General features: G+C 39.7%; 1 protein-coding gene across 1 annotated transcript in view; it reads right to left on the bottom strand.

Moving 5' to 3' along the window:
• SACS (sacsin molecular chaperone) overlaps positions 1–6294 on the bottom strand; it is a 97748-nt gene extending 91454 nt beyond the window's left edge. Inside the window, exon 1 of the mRNA XM_074860029.1 lies at positions 6133–6294. The gene's annotated coding sequence lies outside the window, so the exon portion shown is untranslated. The remainder of the gene's footprint in view (positions 1–6132) is intronic.
• Between the last annotated feature and the right edge of the window lie 19827 nt (positions 6295–26121).

The raw sequence follows: 26121 nt of genomic DNA, 5'->3' as shown, positions 1-26121 counted from the left end.
AGTGTGTGTATGTGTGTAAATGATTAAAACTAGGCTGTACAATGGTACAGAGGAGACATGGCTGTAGAAAATGGATATCAGCCACTTTTCCAGTCCCTTTATCCCAGGCTTCTTGGGGGTCAAATTAATCCTCAGGATCACATGTGAGCAAGTCAAACTCTACAGAGTTAGAGCAAAACCACAAGGACAGGTGTCATTCAGGCTGTCCCATGTCCCTGGGATCCCAGCACCAAGGGACACACACTTCATGCTATGGAGGTCCCCAGGTAGCTCTTTTTTGAGCAACACATGCTACCTGTTAATGCACAAGGCTGAAGTAAAGACCGAAGGAATTAACCCTGATTTGGGCTTACATCACTTACACTCCTATCTGATTTGTTTAGGAGAAAGAAACTGCACCTGCCTTGAGGCAGAGCACGGCTGGGGCGTGAAGTGGGAAGCGACAGTGACAACCAGCCAGAGCCCTTGCCAGCTGCCACCTCCCCACAGAGGTGATGCAGCTGCAGGAGCTGCAGACTGCTCTCAGAGCTCAAGTCCCTGCTGCTGCACGGGAGTCTCATGTCAAAAAAAAAAAAAAAAAAAAAAGCTACCCATCCTCAGTTAACAGGCAGGCTCATCCTTTCCTGGGGCTATGTTTCCTGATGCAGCGGGGTGCAACCTACCGGTCTGCCTGTCATGCAGAGATATAATTTGCTCTCCTTTGCAAAGCAGAAATGCCTTTGATCCAGAGCCTGGATTAAAATCCAACTTTGAAGATTTACTAAGTGGTGCTACATTTAAAAGTTTTCCTATAAATTAATTTAAAGACCCAACAATTATCTTAGAAAGAGAATTTCCAAGCTCCGCAGCTGCATTGCTATGACCTCCTGTCACAGAAGCTTGGGTTGAAGGAAGATCCCTTTGCAACTTCCAAATATAGGATATCCTCACCTGCATTTTACCTTGAGACACCTCAGGTGTGTCCCAGGATACAGACTGAAAATTATTTCCCCAAGTGAATCTCCCTGCCCGGAACAAGTGGGGTCAGATGGACAACATGGAGCCACGACCAGGCTACAAGCAGGGCTTCCCACACCCAAGCGTGGTACCAGTGAGATGGGCTAGTCCCACCCCTCCCTGAGTGTCAGATATAGTCCATGGTGCTAAGCAGCTCTTTTACAGAACAGTGCAGTTAACCAATTGTATAGAAAATTTGATCCTTTGCACTATTTTAGAGTATTGTTTGGGGGTATTTTTGCAGTCCCTTTAGTTACAGACACTTTAAAAACAGATTAGGCTGCCTTATTTCATTGCTATGCCAGCTCTGCATATCCTTGTGACTGTTACATTAATGGCAGTCACTGGGAAGCAACCTGTCAATTTAGAATAAGGCCTAGGATGGCGCATAAAATAACCTTACAATCTAACCAAGTACATGTGCACTAAAAAGTCTTGTATATGCTGATCAGCTAAGGAACCATTCAAGAATTTTATCAGCTTTTTAAAACACGTTACTGTTATCTGTTAGACCTCTGTAAATACCATTTGCAGTAGTTTATAGACATCAGTGACTTGTGCTGAGCAAAAGATCATCACCACTCAAATATATATCATTTAGTCCTCTATGTGTTTCAACACTAATGCAACGGATTTTCACTTTACTCAGACAGAGGGAGTGTGATTTTGGAGATTCACATGCTGATTTTTGCCCCACTGCCACATATCATAATTAATCTCTGACCATGCTATCTTCATGTGTCTTGTATGTACATTTATCCTCTTCCCTCCAATCATTCCTTACAAGCATGTAAAAAATTATGGTTTTTTTCCAGAAGATAGTTGTTTTTACTGCTTTCCATTTTCATGCTATTTAACTGGCTATTTTACATCCCTGGTTCCTTTTACATCTTTAACTGTTTGTCTTGCAAGATCCCCAGCCACCTGCCCAGCCCCTGCTCCCTCTCTGAGGCTACCTTTTGTTTGAAATCAGTCATGATGTATTATTTGTTTCTGATTATAGCTAATTCTTCTCATTCTACATAGACAAAGTGGTTTTTGTTAGATTAATATTTAACCAGGCCAGAAACTACTGAGATCATCTAACCTAACTCTCTGAATAATAATGGCCACAGGACTGCCTTGAATTAACTCCCCTTTCAACTGGAGGAGTCCTCTAGAAACACATATGAACTTGATTTAAACAATTCCAGTGATGGTAAATCTACCACAACCCGTGATAAACTGTTCCAGAGTTTAATTAACATCTCTATTAAAAATGTGTGCTTTATTTGTAGTTTACATTTATCTGCTTCATCTTGCACCAACTGGATGCTATTAAAGCCTAGTTTGTTTTAGAGTTCAAAAAGCCTTTTCATAGTGAGTTTCTGGTTTTGATATAGGTACTTACATGTTTGTTGACTCTCTTAGCCCAAGGCAGGTTTTCAAGGCCTCTGGTCATACCTACAGCCCTTCACCTTCTTGATATGTAGACAAAAGACTCTGGCACTTTTTTTCCTCTGAGTTCCACGACCATCTGGAGCCACAGTCCAGCCAGACCTTGTCAACTCCTGACAGACACACTACTTCTCAGCATGCAATTTTTCTTTCTTCAGCCTGCTGTTTTCAGGTCACTATTTCTGCACCCATACACAGAGGTCCCACAGAGCCAATCCACACAAACTCACCCAGGAGACATGTTCATGGCATCTCGTCATGATGCTCAAGCCTTCTCCAGAGTCTTTCCTTCCCAGGCCCCTCGCCTGTACGTATGGCCTGAATAGTCCTTTCAGCATATGGGCATTTCAGTGTACCCAAACATTTCTTTATAGTAAATTTCCCAAATTATTCAGATGATCCTGCATTCACAATCTGTCCTTATCATAATTTACTTCTTCCCCAGTCATCTTAAAATCAGAACAAAGTTTCATATAAAAGCACGGAGAATCATTTTTACATTATCTTTCACACAGACCATCCTGATGCTAAATATTCAAATATGCCTAACAGCATAGAAAAATATACTATTGTTTCAGTATTTAAAGACAATTTTTTATTTTAAATGTTCCTCCTTCCCCCAAAAGAAGTTGAAGTGAGCTTTACATATTTCTGAGTCTATTACAGGTGTTTAATCTCATTTTATCTTCATCTATTAAGATAATCATGGGTGTAAAAGAAGCCCACATTTGTCTACAACTCCTTGGAACTTCTTAAAACTTTGACATTTTAAATATATCAAAACTGTCTTTAAATAGTGTATCATGGGGTTTTGAACTGAAAAATATCGCTGGTTCATAACATACTCTGTAGAATATTTTAGATTATATTCTTTTATATCTGTACATCAAAGCAATTTTAAATTTAGAAGCAAGAACATAAATATTCCCAGCAGTAACTTTCTGCTACTTCCATGAATTTTAAACAATTTAGACAGGAACAAGTTAAGACAAACTAATTGCTTAGATCCTCAAAGTCTACTGAAATCAACAAAAGGACTACCTCTGATTTCAATGTCTTTGAGACAGTCCCTTAAAACTAGGACTGGATTGCTTCATTCACAGCTAGTACAAACTAGCTGTTTTGCCTGATGATCAAAAGTTGTTAGTTAAAAAAAAAAAAAAAAACAAAACAGAACAGCTGAGCTTGGTAAATAGAGGTCAAAAAGTTTACTTAGCATCTGTCATTTAAAAAATAATATTTCTTTCATGAGAATTTAAAAATTCTCATGAAACTGGGATAACCAAATCATAAATGCTGCTCTGAAAATGAATAAGTAAATAAACAGTGACCCATGATCTCATTAAACTCTTTAGAACAGAACAAGTAGAACAGAAGCATTCAAATTTGTCATAAGTGGTTATTAAAAGGGGCTAAATAGTTAAATATGTACTGTATGCTTATGGCTACGTTCTCTGTAAGCAGAGTAGCAGTATTTGGAAAATTTACTCCAGAGCATGTATTTTTCATGGTGATACCCTTCAGACATGTAATTCCCTTTTCCCTGTTTCTGATTTGTAGTAGATTGGTTTGGGGTTATCTAGGACTTATTTTCAAGTATTAATACTTTCAAAGGCATGAAAGGTGTCTGAGTAAGGTATTGTTGTCATTACAATTAAAAAAAACCCACATGAACCATACATTATACATTTGCAGAACACAAACAGGAAAAAAAAAAAAAAAAGAATAAGTGAAAAAATTTTCAGCAGGCAGGATCCCATTGTTCTGCACTAAGACCTATGCTGTTGAGGGTGTTGCAGGCACACAGCTCATTAGAGTGGTTTAGACTGTCAGGACATACTCATTTCACTGCTATCTGGTAGTTTGGTGCCTTAGGTGTCTACACTGGTCGTCCCTACACCTCACATATAAATTCTACATCCTGACACACTCTGTTGAATTGACCAATGTTTCTCCTCATACCTAACTAACCCTGCATGAGTATGTCATCTTTATCAAGAGTTATTCACCTGTGAGTGTTTGTAGGGTTTAAGGTTCTTATACAGAGCTATAGTGGTTAGGGTTTGAAAGCATGTGTAGTTTTATCTGGTAAGATAATCTTCCTGCTGAGGCCTCAAGAAGTGCAGCTTATAATGTGTTGCTTCTGCTGGAGCTTTCATGTGTTTTGCAGAAAGCTGGGTATTATTTTTTTCAGGAAGGGCCCCAAATTTTAGAGTACATGAGTGTAAATTGCCAGAAATCTACAACTTTATGGAGCCTTAAAATTCAGGTTACTGTTTTAATATGAAGTATACATTCAATAACGCGGCTTCTGTGCTATCTGATAGTGAATTGTTTTTATTTCATCTTTCAGTCTACATTTCATATTTATTATGCTGTGGACTTGCCTTTTTATGTTTAAACAAGCCTGGTACAGGACAGATCCCATCTCTCAACATTAGTATTTCTGGCTTTCTCTGTGACCTCAGGAAGACAACTCTATTTCCATACAACCCTACAAATAAAACCACATATTTTCTCAAACATCAGGGCCAGAAACATTTTAAGACTAGGGCTGGGACCTTCTCTGGCAATTTACCAAATTATTCAGGAATCATTATTTCGGTAAATCCCGGTAGCTTCACAAGTGTGGACGCAGCTCAGAATGGAGACAATTCTGCAGCAAGGGGTGAATTCCACAACAAATCCTCTCCATAAATTACCGCCCCAGCAATTTCTCTAGATCTACACATCTGGTCTTATTTTTAGTACCTGCCAATAGATTTTGAATGGGTATTTTTGATAAGTGGAGGGTTTGTCCTCCTTTGTTGTTCTTACAGTAATAATTCTGACCTATTTCTTTGTAAAACTATCTGAGAATCCTCACCTAAAAACGTTCACCAATTCAAAACATTATTATCATAATTACTCTTGTATTTAATTGGGAAGTACTATTTGCTGTTTGCATGCCAGTAAGAACAAATTTGCTCTCTTTGCTATTTTTATATCAATGGAGATGTGTGCTCTCATTCTATGATAATTATTTTACTTTTCAGCACTTCTGTTACTTTGGAAATAGTTCAGCTGCCTTCCTAACTGGTTGCGTCCCACACCCAGTGTGCTCACCTATCATAACATTAATTTCCGTTCTCATTCTTGATGTTTTTCTAAGCCTCTTCAGCAGATTAATAAAAAAAAAAAATCAGACACAACTTTTTTCTTTCTGAAATTGGCATAAGCATATATAAACAGAACAATGCGACAAGTATGCAGCAAAATAAATGACAGTAATATTCTGCTACATTTTTGTCTGCAAGTTTTTGTCTGCAAGTGTACACACGTCTGTATGTGCACGTGTGTATTTGCCAGTGGCAATTTTGACATTTTACCATCCCAGAGTCGCAAATGCTATTTTCAAGGAAACTCTGCAGACACAGAAGGTCTCAAGAATATTTTCCATTGAACAGACTCGATATTTCAGTCAACCACTGGACCAAATGAAATTAATTTATACAGGGGATGACTCAGAGCAATGAAACAAGTGAAACATGGATCAAAAGGAAAAAGTTTTGGTAGTGCATTAAAAGAAGACACAACAAGATAGCACTTATTTCTTTATGTAAGAGTATTTTAAGGACTTGCCATGAGGGTGGCTATCCTTTTCCTGTAAGCATTTAAAATCTTCAGAGGATCAAAGGCCACATGACACATACTACATACCCTGAGATCTGTAGAGCAGGGGAAGCTCCAGGGATAGTTCAGAGGATGAGGGTGATTAACAGCACAATGGGAATTCATCTATGTTGCTGTAATTTAGGAGAGCACAGACCACAGAGCTTGGTGCTACGTTTCCTGCTGATATTGAGTCTCCCCATCTCTTGCTGGTTCACCTCCTCCTGCATCCAGAGGCCACATTATCCAGCTGTCCCATGCCAGGACAGCACTGCTGACGGCCACGTGCTATAGTCTTGGCATGAGAACTGCGTCTGAATTGCTTGCAAGTCACAGCTGAAAGGCTACGACTTTCTCACCTCAGGCTACAAGATATATGGAAGTGTTTAAACAAATCTGGTTTCAAGGGAAGATGTTGGTTTTGGTCTTGATTCTTTTAGCTTTAGTGCAAGTCTAGAGAGCTGAGTAGCCATAAAGTACAAGCAGTATAATGCATTTCATATATCTTATCCAGTTTCACCACTTAAAGCGGTAAAATTAAAAAGCAATCAACCAAAAAATAGTTCTTAATCACTACTCCTTGGTAGGGTGGGAAAGGGCAAAAGAAATGAAACCACTATGAATATCAAACTAGCCAAGATCTCATTAAATGAATATGATCTCCTACAATGCTTAAAATATCAGCCTACCTCAATGCCTTCAGGGAACTCCTCACATGTGGCCTCATCACTCCACACCCAAAGTATTTACTGCCTCCTCTGGAAAACAGACATTTAAGGGCATCTCTGCCACTAAGCCGTCTCTCAGGCACCCCCAAGAGAACATGTCACAGGTGGCAGAAGAAAGGGCTGACACATCAAGAGTCAGGACTAAGGGAGCACACCAAAGGCCAAGAAGCCTCCCCAGAAAAGATGAAGTAAAGGTGGAGGTCGTTCTCCTTTGCACAGAGCTGGAATGCCCTTATGTCTCAGCGGAGAGTACACCAGCACTGCAGACTGGTGTACCCATCTTACTTGCAGATAACTGCTTTGAACCCCAATAGCAACATAGGATGGCAGCACGGTGCTCAGTCCAGGCTAACTTGTGCTGCTCACCACACCAGGCTGCATGTTCAGACTGTTTCTAGTGCCTGAGCTAGCTGGCATGCTTCTGCACTTACTGCAGGGTCAGCACTTGGTTAGACCCTGGAATAAGCACAAATGGTAGGGACTGACATGATTCCGAACAAACCAGGGAGGATCTGGGACATCTGCCCAGCTTGAGAGGGAGTCTCTGCACTAACAGGAAGGCAAACAAAGTATTATTCACCTTCACAGACTTTTTTAGGAGATTTTCACACACATTTCCTGATCAAGAATATCTCAGATAAGTTTTACCACAGGAAGCAGAAACCTAGAGCATTTTGATAACCCAGAAAAACCTGCTTAAGACTTCTGAGCTTAGGGCATCTGCGTGTGCATATAAAATATTCTTAAAAGGTAGGTGTATGCATGGAACAACTCCATCAGATTATATGTACTTCCACCTTCTACAAAATTATTTATGCATGCAAAAGAGGGAGGCTACTTGTAAAAGAGAGAACTACAATTGTCTGCATCAAGATAGACACAAGTTTCAGGAAATCATTTTGGCACGAGACTTGGAATAGTAAATTAAAATATAAAGATAAAACATGGAATCATGACACATCTTCAGCTTAGATAAGGCTGCATAGCACAAGATACTGTAGAAAACTGCATTTACGCCATGACAGGTGGCTACAGATTCTTGCCAGACAAATGACAGCTAACAGACAGCAGCACTTAAAGAACATAAATCATACAAACCAATTGTAATATTCAGAAATTCTAACTAGTAAGAGCTCAAGTTACACTATGGGTGGGCAGAACAAAATAGACTTTGAAATCCATCAGGAAGTACAAGACTTAAAATATGGGAACAGGCCCGATTGTTCATACTAATTGAAAAGCCCTCTAATTCCGCTCACAGTATCTTCTATCTTGCCCTCCTACTGAGAGAAGCAGTTACTTACTGGGAAACAAGTGAAAACGTGCTTCAGTACACTGCACACTTAATACTTTGAAGTTAAAATTTACATTAGAAATCTACAATTTAAAGCAGGTAAATAAAAAGTTTCTTTCCAGTAAAGTGAATAGTTCTATTTACTTCAACCAGCATACGTGGCAACAAAAAAAATGAAAATTAAAAATTCCCTATGTTTTCTACCTTTTGTAACTTAAATACTTTAAAATGTCTTAAATCATTAAATTTAAAACTTATGTATTTTATTTTCCAACAGCTGTGTTGGCTGATCAGTCTTAACATTCTGTCACCCGAGTAATAAACATAAGCATCTTCATTTTGTTTTGTTTTTAGTCTATGTCTTTCACTGGCTCTCATTTATAAGGGGAAGCATTTAATCCAAGTAAGATTTTCTACTTCTATTACATTTTGTGGAGAAAAAAAAAAGAAAGACAAAATTAAACTGTGGGATCAAAATTAAGTCAGAATTTACAGGATACTGTATCTTTTGTTTGAGCAAGTGCATTTTTACAAAAGAAGAACCCAGACATAATCCTGCATTTAATGAAAATATCTAGAGATTGTACATTAGACAGAATTCACTGTTCTATCTATGAATTATAAAACTGTTAGGGTGTCAAGCGCAAGTCAACTTGTGGCTTTCAGGAATTTTTGTGAAGATTTTTATGTGCTGGTTTTTTCCACCATGAGCTGTTACAGGGTTTCATGTTTTCTTTTGAAGCATCTGACACCAGCTAATGTCACACAGGATACAGTGGGCTGTGCCACCTCAGTAGGACCTTGTATACATCAGGGCATACAAAGACCAATTCAATGAGAAAGGAAGAGTCAGACTGCTAAAAACTGGGGTGAGGGGTTGTTCTAGTTATTACCTGTTTAGACTCAGTGAATACACTCGGAGAAAGGAAATCTTCAAAGAATACTCAGTAGTCCTATCACTGTGAGTACAGTGGGAGAGATCACAGTATAAGTTGCTGGGAAATGTGGAAAAAACAAGTCCTCCAGCAAAATCAAAAAAGTTCAGACTTTGCAGAACTTGTATTTATTTTTGCAAGTAGATGGAGTTTTCAGATATCAGAATCTTTTTTTTTTTTTTTTTTCAAGTAAAAAGGTCAAAAAGGACAGTAAGGCAACTTTAAGAAGTAGTTTTCTAAATTAATTATCCTTTAGATAAGTCACTATGTCTCTACCTTCTATGCTATTTGTAAAAATAATAAAATCATCATCGTACAAGGAGACTCCTTTTGTTTCCTTTCTCCCTATTGTACTGAAAATTATTCCTAGATATCAAATAAGGAATATAATTCATATTATTATCAAGATACAATGTTTATACATATACTATACCTACTAGCTGTTTTTGACAGTTGCCCACTTCTTTCAGGTAAAGAATTTATTAAGTGGATCTGAGTATTTAATTGATACAAAAAATGGGCAACGTCTCAGTTCCCTGACACAACATCATTTAATCAACAGCAAATACAGCTGCAAATTCTGCACCAGATAGCCCTTAGCCCAAAAACTTTTTACCACATCTTTGTCTGCAGTGTTGTACTGCAGTATTCTTTATTCTGTTCTGGCTTTCTGCTACTTATTTAGAGTTGCTTCAGTCTTTCTATTGTACGGGTCACCAAAACATACACCCTTCTGTACATCCCCAGTGTTCTTCATACAGAGGACCATCTGTAAGATGCTTCCTATTCTTTCAGACAGCTGACCCAAACAAGTTTATTTTTCTTTTATGCTTATCTTGAAAGAAGGATCTCATTACACGAGGGGCTGAGAGATAAGTTGTTGTGTCTCTGCTAAGCTATGATAGCTGCGCATGCCCATTGTAAATGCAAACTTCCAACAAAACAAAACAACAAGTCAAAGTATGTCATAATGCTACAATCTAGCAGCATGCACAGGGAAAATTATTCTGTTTCAACTGTTAATATAATAAGTCCATATGTCCAAGCCACTGGCTTCAGATAGACTTAACCCATTACAGTTACTATGTCACTGTTAAATAAAACTGTAGCAGCAGCAATTTGATACATTAAATGAGACTTAACAGTTACAAAGGGATTTGTAATTACTTGGAGGACACACCATAAACATTAAGTACAAATACTGGCACTTTACACAGGAGACCTTGTGGCAATTAAAGCTGGTCCTACCCTGGACATGGCATAAAGAGGAAATGGGTGTCTGCAACGCCTGCAGTAGTCTCCACTCTATTGTCAGAAACGGTGCATCTTGGAAACTCTCTGTGGGCTGTGTCCTCTAAATTTCTCAGGGCATTTCTGTCCATTACAGCAATTCACTGAGATACACATAAGGTTCTTTGCAGCTGCCAGAAAGAGAAGATGTGGCCCTGTGCTTAAGTCCTCTGCCACATAACATAGCATCGTCTAAGGCCAACACAGACATTAAAAAGTGGTTTTGTGGCTATGCTACACACAGAATTAAGACTATTTACTTCCCCCCTTTTTAAAACTTCAATCCACTACTTTTTGCAGCGTTAGGTATGCTTCTACCGCAGCAAGGTGCAACTATAGCCTACATAAGCAGAGACTGGATAGCTTTAATTTCTCCAGTTTGAGGAGCAACATCCATAAAGGTGTGGCAGCACTGACTTCAGCAAAATCTAGAAAACCAAGTACTCATGTATCTTCATATAGCCTGGTATAAAGCCAGTGCTGCTAAAGACTCACTGATACAGCTACCTGAGCTTGCTGTTAGCTAGATGAAAGTTATCTCAGGATGCCCACACATACTGCAATCACACCTCCCAGTGGCAACATATGCATAACCTCACTTGTTATATTATTAAAGACCCTTTTATTTTGTACTCTCCATAGGCTGTTATTACCTACAGAGCAGTTTTGCTATTCTGAGGATAGCAGAACTATGGCGCAGCCTCACAGGAATCCCCAAAAGCATTTCTAGCTGATTCTGATGGGGCAAACCCACATCAAGGGAAAGGCTCTGACCTTTTCAGATAAGGTGTTATTTGAATTCCTTTGCCAGAGTCAGCATGCAATTGTACTTTTCTTGTTCCTTTTATTTAGGGAACTTAAAGAATGTAGGTAATTATGACTAATGGCCCCACTTCACCCACCTGAAAGCATTCACAAAGGACCAGACATATCTCTGTCAAGAATTTTTAAAAAGCAAGAGAGAGAATATTACAACAAGTTTTAATGTGAATCTCAGCTGTAAACTTTGTTGCCTTCTAAAATAGCTAACATCTGTAGATAAAACAATGCTGTAACAGATTTTTTACAGATTTGCAATGTCTCATAAAGCAATATTTTTACAAAATAAATGAGTCTTCCAAACTCAACAAAAGTTATCCTGTCTTCTGTATATCCCACAAGTTCAGCAAATGACATACTTAACCCACACAGCCAGAACAGACTGATCGTCATTCATTCTTTACAGCTGTGCAAAAGACCTTCTTTTCTCTCCTTCTGGTGTTCTCTCCCGCATATGTCAGCATACTTCAAATGTAAAAAAAACTCCATCAAGATGGATTAACTCCTGCATGAGATTATTACTGTTACACACACATATAAAGCAGAAAGAAGATGAAATAGCAGCAAACTTCCAAATGCCAGTTCAGCTTTACCCTCCTCTAGCTAGGTAGGGAAGGAAAGTCACCCCTATGCAGTGTTTTATGGGCTGGAGTTTAAAACTTCCTGAGGTACATACAAGATATCTACATTGCTGAGCATTCATGGTTTGAAATAACAGGAATGTCCCAGGTACATTTTTCACTTGTATGGTAGGGGGATATATTGATTTTTCAATATAGTGATAATTAGTTGTGAATGAGGGCCACTATAGTGGCCCTTATTCTCTTTGTCTCTTCCCTTCTGTAAAGACATAATTAGCAAAGATACAGGGAAATTTCATTATACTTGAATATCAGTGTGGTGGTTTGACCTTGGCTAAATGCCAGGTACCCACCAAGTCGCTCTATCACTTCCCCCCCCTTCCCCTTTTTTCTCAACAGGGCAAAGAGGGGAAAGAAAATAACCAACCCTTGTGGGTAAAACAAAAGCAGTTTTAATATAAGCAAAGCGAAGCAAAGGTCTGCGTGCGGAAGCAAAAAAAAAGAAAACAGATTTATTCTCTACTTCCCATTAACAGGTGATGTTGGGCCTTCTCAGGAAGCAGGGCTCCAATACGCGTAGTGGTTGCCTCGGAGGACTAAGGGTGACCCCCCACCCCCTTCCTCCTTTTTCCCAGCTTTATACTGAGGAGACGTCATATGGTATGGAATATCCCTTTGGTCAGTTCGGGTCAGCTGTCCTGGTTGTGTCCCCTCCCAAGATCTTGCCCACCCCGTCCCACTGTGGGGGGAAAATGTCAGAAAGAGCCTTGGTGCTGTGTAAGCACTACTCAGCAGTAGCCACAACACCAGTGTGCTATCAACACCCTGCCAGCTCCCAACATAAAACACAGCACCATGAGGGCTGCTACAGGGGAAAACCAATTCTGGCTCAGCCAGACCCGGTACAATCAGACATAAAACCATTTCTTCAAGCTTGACAAAACCAATTAACAATCCTCCTCATATGTACACATTTTTCTGTAGTAAATATTGACTTCACTTATGAGGATGCAAAGATGTCATTCAGCAGTGCCCCTTTCTACTTAAGAGTGCTAGCAAAGTACTTCTTGTGTATATTGCTGTGGTGGCTTAACAAAATTCGGAGCACCAACTGTCTGTTCCACCTCAAAGGACTTTGAAGGGGACATACAACAAAGTCTCGGCCACTTTTGTGCCAAGTCCAGCATCTCCATAACCCATTTTTACATGTAATTTAAATCAAGAAGTAGATCTGGCCAGAACCCCCTGATGCCCCTTTTCTGCTGCCTCCATTGGGAGGACACAAGCAATTGGGTAGGAGTGGTGACCTCCTGAAGGTGGGCCTCAAAATCTGTGTGAGCTCATCTCTGTGCTTTTCAGTGCTCCCTGTCTTCTCTTGCATGCACTGGATCTACAACTGCTACCACCTTCCTGCATTTGGTTTACATACCAAATTTGCCAGGGGTTTATTATCTTTGTTCTCCATTCCAGGAGAGAGAGAAAATATGAAACTTCTGCTATCTTTGCTAGCCTCCTTTCTACAGCTCCTTGGTCATGGAACTTTTAAACTTCTTCCCACAAGGTATCAGACAACATTATCATTATCTTTAATTACAAACTAACCTGATGTATTTTTATAATTAAAGGGAAGTAAATAACATTTAGAGTTTAATGCTGAGCTTCTGCGGAAGGCAGTAGTTAAGTTAGATCACTTATTGGAAGTACAAAATGCTATTCACAAAAGATGAAGATGAAATAGACATAACAACAGACACATGTTAATCATATCCACAACACCTTGTCTTTCAAAATAAGTATCTATCTGCATAATTTCAGCAAGAAGAGAAAGAACCTAGCTGTAAAGAGTAGTTGGGGTAATCATATCATGCCATTAAAAGGACAGCTTTGAACAGGACTATATTTCTTGTGAAATAGAGATTTAAATTGCTGTTTGCAGATCCTTAATTAAAAGGTAGCTATCAAAGCCTTTTAAACCAGAGAGATTACTGGTTCCCAAAATGTTAAGCTTATACTCTCCTCCTTCTATACAGTCTTATTCCAACACACATTTCTATTTTCAAAGCCTGTATGCTGAGGAACAGGCATGTCAAAGCTGTGAATATCCAAACAGCGAGACATGTACAGTGTTAACATGGTTTTCAAATAATTAAAGACTCAGTAAATAGTGCAATTATTTATACTGATTCAGTTCAATTTAAAGCAGTGTAACACACTGTTCCCTGTGTGTTAGGCAGAAAGAACCAAGCAGCACATAATACGACGCATATTGCCTTTTTACAGGATGAAAGGCAGCATCTGCTCCTTGACTCAGTGGGGACCACTGCCCCACCAGACAGCCCAAATCGAAGACAGCCTATGCTCAACGACCCAGCAACTCAGGGGCAACACCAGTTCATCTGGGCAGGCCCTCAGGGAGCCTGTACAGGTTGTGGCTTGGGGTGGAAGGACAAAGACCTTCCTGCTGAACATGACATGCAGACAAGCCATTCCCCAGCAAAGGAGCCAGCACTCCCACAAAACCTTGGTGTGGTCTTGGCCAGGCAACAGTGAACTTTGACTAGGGCTGAACTAGAAGGGTTGAAGGAACAGCAGATGTGTAGAGCTAATTTACATGACATGTTGGTACGGCCCAGAACTGCTGAAAATTAAATCACTTTTCCATAGTTGCCTAAAAAATAAGCTTTTAACACAGTGTGAAAAAGTTGCAGTAAATCACAGTACCAATAACATTCACTGCTACTGACAGTGCTAAGGATCCTGATGGATTCTTAAAACATCAGAATCTTTCATTTTAAGTTGCAAAAGATAAGGGTTTTATTATAGCACTTACTATTTGTAATTCTCTCTTTGACTAACTGTAACACTGTGCAAGGTCTTATAGATACTTTTCAAGGTCACTCTGCTGCAAATCTTGCATGAAAATGTAGCACTAGTCTGTAAACATCTGTGTATTTTCATAAATACCGCAGTATACCTCTTACCTGCAGGTTATCATCATCTTCATACACAATTCAACACATGTTCATTTCTATTCACCTGCCATTATGCCCACTGACTTCCTCTGTATGAGAGGTCTTCTCCACAGATTTAACATCTTCCTCTGGCATTCATTTTTAAAATAATGACGGCTATCATCAGGAAAAGATATCTTTCATGAAAATAAACTCTCTACTAATGGCTTTTGGCCTGTGTCTGCACACTCCCATCCACATTAAAAGTCTATGAAATAAGAGTTTATTTGAAATCATATAACAATGCCTCAAATTACTAGTATTTGATCCATCTATCCCATCTCCCCCTCTATTTCTTCACAGAAAGCACCTTCCACTCCTCCAGATAGTAGTGGTGTCCTGAGGGTTCTTGAAGCTACATCTGTCATCAAGTAATATCTTGAGCCCACTGCTGGCTAAAACTCTTTCCTGACAGCATTAATAGCATGAACAGTACTGGACACATCATCATTCAGACGGGTTTACAGAACAAAACCTTTTTGTTTTCAGTCAGCCAAAATTCTAATGCCAACAGGCAACTAGTCTTTGAGTAATTAGATCTTCCTCCAGGTACAGCATACACCTTTGTGAGGCAGGGCACTAGAAAACAGGTTGGGTTCTCTGAATTAACAATGAACAGTTGTCCTGTACATTCATCTGGAGGTAGTAAGATCCCCCCTTGTCCCTCAGATATATGAGTCTCAGAGATATCAGATGTCCTACCATTGCATCCTTACCAGTGTTTGTTCATTCTTTTCTGTGGCTGATGAAGAGGTATAAAATGAAAGATAACCATTCCTTCTTTTTAAATTATTTATGCACATTTACCAAGTAGAGCCAGGAAGGGAAACAAAGAGCACATATATAAAATTGATTGTTCTAGATGTTCCCTTGTCCCAGTCAGGTGCTTGTTCATCAGCAGTGCTCATGCAGGTTGGATAAATTGCCTCACAAATGCCCAGCAACACAGAGTTTCCATCTCCAACCAGAATATCTCCAGGTAATGCTTGACAGCCCTGTTCAGCATGACAGAACTGATGGCAGCCTGCATGTAGTCTGACAACTCAGTATCAGCAAACCTGCTTCCGATTACTGTTTAGCACAGGAGATTACATAGCTATTAAAATCAGCACCTGGTGTCGATATAATGCCAACAATCTGCATGTTCTCCCATCAGCCACTTATTGCATCCTCCAGAGGAGAAGCCAAAGCTCTTGCAATCGTTTCTGGCCATCCTGCCTCCTGCTGAAAGAGATGCTGCAAGTGCTGCTCTTGGGCAACGGCTGTAACTCAGTTCATGGAGTGAAGTAAGGCGGGGCATAGCCTTACGTGCTTTATTTAACTTAAGATGTTGGCACGTTACAAACACTTTCTAGCATGTGAAAGGGAATGTCGAACAGGTTCTTCCATAAGACTCTGTGAAGAAATTTGAATAGTGGCACAGTTTCGTTTAGCACTTCAGACCAAAAGATATGGCTGTAGGAAGCCTAGTGCCTAACCGGGGTTGCAGAAGTCAGTGTAGCTGAGTATGGTGTAGCAGTGCAGAGCAGGTACTTATAGCTGGTTTGACTGATCTAGTTTTTCTTATCTGAACAAACACTATATTGCGAACAGACATATAGAAGCTGATCAAATATCAGGCTTTCTTCACTTTAAGTAAATAAATACAGCAAAGATCAGTAGGAAATAAGAGCAAACCATGTTCAGAACCCCTTCATACGCATCAGTAGTGATGAGTGATACTTTTTGAACCTTCCAGTGATACCAGCACCAAATAAGCATCATGAAGTCATAAGTATTTCAGTCTTACTAAATCTTTTGCACAACTGGCCAGTGCCATTCCAAAGCAGTCACTTTTGTCTCATGAAGGAACCATAACCTCTTCTTCTGGGATACTGTGTTCAGTTTTGGTCTCCACTACTAAAAGAAAATGTGGACAGGCTGGAGAGGGTTCAGAGAAGGGCCACAAAGATGATCAAAGGACTGGGAAGCCTGCCATATGAGGAAAAGTTGCGAAAACTGGGTTTGTTCAGCCTTGAGAAAAGAAGGCTTGGGGAGACCTTATCACCATGTTCCAGTATTTAAAAGGTGGCTACAGAAAAGATGGACCCCCTTTTTAGGAGTCACATGGAAAAGATGAAGGATAATGAGTACAGGATACTCCTGAGGAGATTCCAACTGGACACAAGAAGAAAAATTTTCACAATGAGAACAATCAGCCATTGGAATAATTTCCCCATGGAAGCGGTAGATTCCCTAACATGGGACACTTTTAAAATTCATCTGGACAGGGTGCTGGGCCATCTTGTTTAGACCGTGCTTTTGCCAAGAAAGGTTGGACCAGATGAACCTTGACGTCCCTTCCAACCTGTATTCTATCATTGATTCTATGACTGAAGATAACTTCTGACAGTGGATGCTGCAAAGCAGACTGGTTCTCAGAGCACTGAGATCTCCTCTATGTTCACCTTCTTTGGCTCTCCTGTCCCACAGCATCACATTTAGTCATTCTCTCCCCTTCTAGGACATACAGATTCCCTACTGAATAATACAGTCTACTCTGAGAAGAAGCATGTGTTTCAAAGGACAGAGAAAATTATGTGAGAACACAAGTGATCTTCTAGCCTCTGCTCCTTCTTCTGCTGGAGAAGGGAGGCTGTGCAAATAACAGCTGTTTTGGGCTGCAGGAGAAAGGCAGGGGCAGTGTAAGGCCAGATGCTGCAGGTTCAGGAGGAGCTGAACACAAAATGTGTATTATGATTGCTGCAAACTGTTAAACCGTAATAGGATCAGCAGCTAAAATTTCTGAAAACACTTGCTGCTGAGGTATTATGGTGATCTCAGTATGTAACCCATCATTACCCTATAGATCCATTCCCATTCTGCAGCCTCTTGTAGACTGCATCTCCACACAGTTCCTGCTTACAAAATCTCCAGCCCCCCTAATAACTGATTTTCCCTTTGCAGCAGGCTGCTAGGCTGCTATCTTTGACCTACTGACACTTCCCACACAGGACTCTGATCCCACTGAATCTGATCCCTTTGATACCTCCATTTTTTTACACCTACCAATGTCTGTTGCTTCCAGATGATTTTCTTTCAGATCAACATTGCTGCATGAACACGTAATTGGGCAGGAGTCCAACAGGGCATGAGGCTTAGTGCAGGCATTTGCTGTGATCTTGTGGAACATACCAGGGATCCAATGTCTCATAGATCATGGAGCCCATCAATTGCTAGGTGTTGATACTAAGTGCCACATGAGACAGTAGTTTCATAACAGAATTTTCTAGAGTGCAAAAGCAAAGATTATTGAAAACTTAAAATCCCAAATGTTGGTATGGAACAAATATTCCCTGTTTATTTTTTTACAAGAACTTTTGAGTACCAAATGAAACAAGTCACCAGGTCCAGAATAAACAAAAAGAGGAATTGGTTCATACAGCATGATGTTAAGTTACAGAACAATAGGGGCATTATCATGTTTCTGATGGTTTTGGCTATTCTATAAATTTCAGTTTATTTCTTGGTAAAAGTATATGTTTAACACCAAAGTACAAGAATAGGTCAGAATCTGGAATATATCATATAAATAATGAAGCCACATTTCCATAGCTCAACATTTTGAGAGACAGCAAGCACATCATACAAAAATAATCAAGAAATAAAACACTTTGTCATGCAAGGTCATGTTCCACAGAATAAACAGGCATCTGAGAAGTGATTTTTCTGTGGAAACTCAATGAGGAATTAATGTGCATTAGGTGATAGTCACCAATCTTGACTATGATTTTTTTGTTACCTTTCCTAAGATAAACTGCCGTCACAGTATTTTCCTGATTAAAAAAATCTGTTATATGTTCATAACCCTTTTCAACCAAATCTTAAAGCTGTCCTCTCATCACTTACATTATTACTTCGAAGATATTATTAAAACCCATGTTTGCTTTTCCTGAGTCATCTTCATTTAGTCTTTATAGTCTCTTCAATTTAGGTTGTTTTAAACTATTTTTTCATAGCTCTTTGTATTTTAGAAAAGCATAAAGAGTTTTAAGGTGAGGAAAAGTACAACAATGTATCTAGGGAAAATATATGAAAGCTTTACAAATCATGAGCTAGGAAATGTGTGTCAAACTAGATACAGAACTCCAGACTAAAACCAGATGAATATCAGAAGAACAGCTGCTTTTGAAAACCTGGCAGCAAGTATCAGCTGAGCCTGATCCTTTTTATAACTTACACCCTTTTGTTTATCTTTTTCCTTATTCTTTTGGCATTTTTATGGCTGTGGCTAATATGGACTATTTCTTATAAACAGTAGGATGCAGCTGCTGTCACATCATACAGGGAAAGTATAGTTTATCATCTATAACTCAGGAAAAAAAAGGAAAAAAAAGAATCAAATCTATCAACTCTTTCAAAAGAGAATATGTGAAAAAATTATGTATTGCAACTGGGGCTGAAGAAAATTGCTTAGGGATTAGATCTATTTACTATTCTGAGATGTTTATTCTGTTCAAATGTCTTCTTACTGATAGTGCTATTTATCAAAGCTGGCTATTTAAGAGTGGTGACAATCTGTACATCTTCTTGTCTTTCATTTCTTCAAATAAACCTACTTTTCTCTAGGAAGCAAAACTCATCCAAAAATTACACTAATGCTGCTCTACAAGTCAGTTACTATATTATCTTCTGAGGAAAGACTCTTCTCTTTATGCCTGAATCTCCAAAAATAACACATGGGCTAGGCCCCAGATCAGAAATATGCATATACTTAAGTCCTACTGACTGTCTCCAGCTTAAAGATACGGACTTCAAATGCTTTGCTGTAGGGACGGAATTAAAGAAACCTCAACTCTCTACCTCTTTTGCACTTTTCAAGACAATTATCAACTTTTGAGTGACTAAGTTCAGACTCTTAGGATCTTAACTGCAGAGGAAATAAATACCCACAGTTTGCAGTCATTCCATAAGGAACTGAAATTGCTCAGCACAGAAATTTTGATTTGTGTTTGCAGTATGTGTACTTTGGAGTATATGATTTGATGCAGGCAGTATGGGATTTTACATGAACTATTAAAGTGAGCCCCCAGATGCCAAAGTAATGACAATTCAGGGAAAGTAGAATTGTATCATTAGACGGCCTGTACTAATATAATTCAACGGAAACTACAAGTATTAGCTGAGGATCCTGACTACAACATTTCTACAAGTTTATGCCTTAACTAAATAAGCCACTGAATCAAAACTCTGGCACAAAACAATATTTTAGAGAATAATTTAAAAAGTAGTACTGATAAAATAAGTAAGTAAAGTTGATCTTAGTTTGTTCTGGATTACATGTGGGAATAAAAAGATTGGGAAAGAGGGCCAAATCTGGTTAAGCTTGGCAGAAAAATGGGAACAGGAAGGGAGAACTGGTGTAAGATCTATGAGATAGACTGAGGGTGTTTTATTTAAATGGGGAAAACTCTGAACTACAAAATGAAAATAAAGGGCAAAACTGAGCAAATGTTTGAAGATAGAAGTGTGGTCATGTGATTGCAGTCTATCTATGAGCAGACATAAGTATTTATAAACATGATTTTGTCTAAAATAAAACCACTGATTTTAGTTGAAACTAACTTCATGATCTTTTAGAAACTGTTTTGCTGGAGTCGCCTTAAGGGAATACTTCTAAGTATGTGTTTTGATAACAACTAGGCAGGTGGCCAGCTATGATTTCCACTCCTGATCAGTTAATTGCACATATCAGATTTGTTTCTCCATTCCCTTCCTTCTCACTTAGCCTGCCTTCTTTGCCTCTTCTATAGAACAGTTAGATTTGGATTTGGGGTGTTGGGTATTTTAATATTGTTTTTCTCAACATCTAGCAAAATATGGCATAACCTGCTTGAGACCTTAGCATGCTGTAAGAGTAGAGGTTGGATAATAAAATGTTGTGAAGAGAAGGGCATGCTACTATGTACAAAAAATTTTTTGAAGTAGGCTGAAAATATAGTGCCTCAGAAACATCTGTTGGCTTCTGAAATAGATAGAAATTACAAAATCACAGGTCTATCGAATCTCCTGTTCTATCTACATGAACAATATTTATCAGGCTCCAGCAGCCTTCGGGGAAGTCAGCTCACTGACAACTCCACCAGTACCTCTGCAAAGAATTAAAGTTTGCATGCTGGTGCAGAGCTTTGGCCACCCTAACAGGTAAAATATCACAGTGGACCATTTCAGTAGAAGTGAAAAACTTGACGTAAAAGAGGGAAGAAACTTTATATTTTTGTTTAATGAAACAATAAAGAACAATTACAAAGACACAATGGTTATGCTGTTGATTCACTTCTCAGATGTGTGTGAGGACAGCTAAGGGCTGTGAAACTTAACTGCACAGTAATGCGAGAAGCACACTGGTGCCCTAGGGATGCTTATTATTCTTACTATTCTTCAAAAACACTTTAAATACATGAACTTTTGAAGTTTCAGAACCAGGTTGTTTTGCTTTGGAATTCATACAGAATTGTTTTGCATTATCTCGAGTACAGCATTACAAATAATCATCTTTACATTATTTTTAAAGATATGAAAACATACTGGTGGGGACTGGATGGCCATACAGCATAAACTACCATTGCTCCTTTGATTTAATTTTAGCTGTAACTTACACAACTGAGGATCTAACCCAGTGAGAAGGAGTAACTTGCCTCCAGTCATACCCATGTGATAGAACCAGGAATAAAACCACAACTTCTGACTCCCAATCAGAGGTGAATTAACTAATACTTCCTACAGGGTGCATCTACATTATCCTTGAGGCCAACCTCAAAGCCAAATTCCCAACCTTCCGCATTATCTAGATGCGGGAATGCCCTTGAGGCTTCCCTTAGAGTGATTCACCTGGTGAGCCAAGAACCAAAAATCTCCATTTTGCTTAGATCTTAGGGTACCTATAAGGGAACCAGTCAAAGCTGCATCTTGTGAAGAGCCATGGGGAAAAAAACACAGACAAACAGAAATAAGAATTCAGGACCAAAGAGAGGCAAACCAAAAGCCATTTTCTGCTCATAAATCATGAGGTCAAAGACCTGCCATTGCAGCACATATTAATAGCAGAGAGGTCTTTTTCCATGAAACGCAAAAACTGCTGGTGCTACATTCAAAGCTAGTGTTAACTAGAACAAGTTGCTCTGCAATGACTGTGCAGAGTGTTGCAGATTATGGTAAGTCTGATGACATACTCTGTGATAACAGTGAGCCAGTCTTTCAGGAAATGCCAAAGGGTCTTGATTTTTCTGCCTAAAGGTGCTCTAGTTGAAGTTCTTATGAACCTTATGACTATCAAGGAGATTGCAAGCACTGTAGTAGAGAGTGGGAGTAGGTATCAGCAATACCTGGACTAACACCACCCATGTGATTAGGCAGAAACAGGGTGTTAGCTTTTATCAGGATGGCAATGCAGATCATGCAGGAGGATGGATTCGGGTGTTCTAAAGCATCTGTCCTGACCATAGGGCTGTCCAGTCTCATGAAACAATATTGCACTAACGTTTTAGGAGGGTAATGATCAGCACTTCTGGCTACAACAGAGGCCTAGATTGTCAACTACTGCTTCAGAGCCAGTGCTGACCTGCCTCAAAAGGCTCCAAAAATTGTCTTGCCCCTCTATAAATCAGCAGCAGCCCATGGCTGATCATCAGGGGACAGCTGCCCCAGTAGATATGCATGATGAAAGCCTGCAACTGCACTGATACTGCTGTTGTGACATTTTTCAAAGGATATGCAGAACTAATACCAACTTAGAAAGGCTGCAGATAGCACAAAGGATGGTTGCATGGCCAGTGAGTGGGCTATAATGCTGGCACTGCATTTCCTATGATTCCTGACTTCATCTCTGAACGTCTGTTGGAACTCCTATGAACTGAAAGAGAGGAAAGGTGACAGAAGAGGTACAGCAAAGTGGTGCAGATAGCATGTATGTAAAGCAACATGGTAAATCATTTGATGTACATGATACAAATATGTTAGGCACAGCAAACAGTCTTGTTAAGCATGGGGAACGGGTTTGTATAACCATTGTCAATTGTTTGATAGGTTCGATTGTTTCTTCCACAAAGAATTTTTCTTAAGATTTAATTATATTTAAGAAACACCTCCAGAAAGTTCTCATTTCTATCAGCTGACTATCTTTTACGGCTTTGAACAAATGAAGCACTTTGGGCATGAAGAGCAGCCCTGGGCTTTGTTCTGTTTCCCTAAATTCCTAAATTGGGATCTACCCTACCTAATTTAAGAGTCTTGCCTAACCTTTAGGACAAAAATGAAGCAAACTCCTTAAGTGCTCGGGGTCCTCAGATACTAAAAAGACAATGGTAAACCCACCGAGTATTTCTCAAGGAAGATTCTTTCTAAGTTTAGAAGAGTTTAAGCAATGAATTGGGAAGACAGCATCTCCCTCTGCAGGACTTCCGAGACACCTCTCTCTGGTTTCACACAGGAACACAAGTACTTCTTCTAGAAGAGCTTCTTAGATGCGAGTACAAGCTGGATACCCAATTTCAGTAATTTCAGGTCAGATCCTATCCCAGTAATTTCAGTGATTAGAGTCAAACATCTAGTGAGTAGTGTAATGGATTTTAATCAGACTACTTGTGCTTGAATGCTTTGCTGGGTTAGTGACTACAGTAGGAAGCATGAGCTGATGATCAGAAGGTGTAAGAGAAGTGTCATGTTCCATAGGTTCTATTTCTGGTTCTGGTCCTAGTCTGTTCCATGCCTTATACAAATCACAGTATATACATTTTATCCTCATTTTGTGTAAGGAGAAAAAATTATTATCAACCTTTGGAAAAATACTGAATTATATAGACAACTGTTATTATTACACACATCTGACCAAATTTTGAGGAAGCCATAGAATAGGAAATAGCAGATTGTTTGGGCTGACAGGCTCCACAGTGAAAAATAGTCTCATAAATGCAAAATGCAATGCTTAAGCTTTAGAAGGTTAAATTGGTAATAATTAACCTTACTTCTCTTTTTCATATGTACAAAAGAAAGATCAAAGACCTCTAATAGACCGTCAGGACTTGCTTTTGCTTAAAATCCAGAGAACTAAAAGGTGCTTTCTGTGAACAGTACTGTTATTATAGAAAATCACCTTTAAAATGAACAGAAAATGGTTATTTCAGTTCTATACAGCTCATCCGTAAATTTTATTTCAACATAAGCATTTCCAGTTTTACATGAAAGCAACAAATGGACTATTATCAAAATATCTTCTAGTGAGTAGGGGGAAGTTGTATGTCAGAAGAGTGCAAATTAATGTTAAAGTAAAAGTAAGCAGCCTGGATAATTTTCTTTTATTTATAATAGATGGGAGTGGAAATTAGCAAAAGAGAGAAACGTATGGTTTGTTTACATATTTTTCCAGCAGTGTACTCCTGAAAGTTGGATTCATTACCTGCATGATACTCCTTTGTACCTGCAACACCTCTCCTCCATCTCAATTACCAGAACATCCCCCAGAGGCCTGCCAGGTGGATGATTCAAAACAATATTTAAACTATGTCCAGCTAGAAATAAAATTACATTGTATAGCACCCCTTATAACCATCTCAAAGCTTTCTGGAAGTGTTAATTACCATCCCTGTGAAGCACCGTGCTCATTCCTGGCCTGATGCTGTCACAGTACATCATCCAACCAGCAGAAGGCTCCCACACCTACCGAGTGCAGCGGCAGCATCTCCTGGGCAGCCGGGACTCAGCGGCCCAGCCCGGGGCGCGACGAGGGCAGCGGGCAGCTGCCTGGAGCTGGCTGTGCAGGCAGGGGCAGGCAGCTCCCCGGCTGCCAAAGGCAAGAGCCGGACAAGCGCGCCCGGTCGCTGGCAGGGGGCCAGGGGCGAGAGGGAGGGGGCTGCAGCCTGCAAACGGGGCATGGAAGGAGGAATCTCAACGAGAGCTTTATTGCTCTTGCACTCGGCTGTCCAGTACCCTTTATCTGCTGATTGTTTGCTTTTGTTTTTAATGGTCAAAGCAACCATGACTAGCATATTTCCTCTTTTTGCTGTTGTTTTTTAAATGAATTCTCAGTTACACTCAGTGTGCAAATATTTGCTGGAGTCTACCAGTTGACAGGCTTGTATCACTTTCATCTGCACATGTGGTATACCCAAAGTATGGGATAAACGTTTATGTGAACTTCAGTGACATCTTCAATATGTCTGATTATCCTAAAAGCCATCCTGCTTGATATTTGTATGTTTTATTAACAGCTGAAGTACAGAGGGCTGAATTAATCTCTGCCAAAAGCTAACCTTGCCTCAGATCACAGAAAATGAAATTCAGTTGTGCATTTCTTCTGCATTTTCTCTGCACCGAAACTGCAAGTCCCAGCAGCCGTGAGAATTCCCCTGGTTTCCAGGGCTGCACGGCACCCTCCAGCAATTCTTGGGTCCATGAACTGCAGCAGCACAGAGAATGTCTGTCAATATACTTGTACTGCCCCAAAAGCCTCCCTCTGCTGACAGTGCAGTGGTGACCACTTCGAATCCACTCCAGCTAAAAATGCCTTTACATTAAAAAGCTTCTGTGAGTTACTTAAGGCAGCTTTACAGTTCATTTACGTAAAGGAATCATGAGCCACATGATGAATCAGGCTCAGATAAAATTATTTGCAAAAGGCCACACAGTAAGTAGCAGGGAGGACGTGAACCAGGGACTAAGAGCATGCTCTATTGTGCTTGGTTTTGCCAGTGCAAAAAACAATTTCAGGGCACAAAATACACCATTTCTCCTCTCCAAACCTCAATAGGAGGCAAGCAAAAGTAGTTTTCTGTCCTGTATTACAGCTGCCTAGCAAACTGACTTGCATGTCCAACTTCCAGAACTTTATGGAAAACTGCAACTTCCTGTTGCAGACAAAATTATAAAGCATCTTTTTAAGAAAACCTTATAGCTACACTATTCTCCCATCTTGGGAGGAAACTTTAATGTAATGAAAACTTTGAAGTGAGCCTTGGGTTTGTTACAATGGACTAACCTGATTAGAAATCATGCAAACTCTTGTTGCTCTTTAGCTGTATTCCCCCACAGGCTGTATTATAGCTCTCTAACCAGTCCCACAGCATTGAATGATGTCATGGGATCTGCAGCTCAGCGAGATGAAAGGGATAAAGCGGAACCCGCTGGCACTGGGGAAAGCTTCCAACACACAATCCACAACACAGCTTGGGAACTCAAAAGCTACAGATCCAGCCACTCAACTCTAAGCATTTCAGAATCTTGTGCATTCTCCCAGCACAAGAAAGGAAAGGGGGGGGGAGAATGCTAGTGATCGATTTTTAACAAAAGAACTGGAGTACTGAAAGGCAGAATTTAAGAGTGCAACTACCTGCTGGAAAAGGAGCT

The sequence above is a fragment of the Strix uralensis genome, chromosome 2 (assembly GCF_047716275.1).
Source record: "Strix uralensis isolate ZFMK-TIS-50842 chromosome 2, bStrUra1, whole genome shotgun sequence".
Classification (NCBI taxonomy): domain Eukaryota; kingdom Metazoa; phylum Chordata; class Aves; order Strigiformes; family Strigidae; genus Strix; species Strix uralensis.
This window is presented reverse-complemented; position numbering and strand designations above follow the sequence as displayed.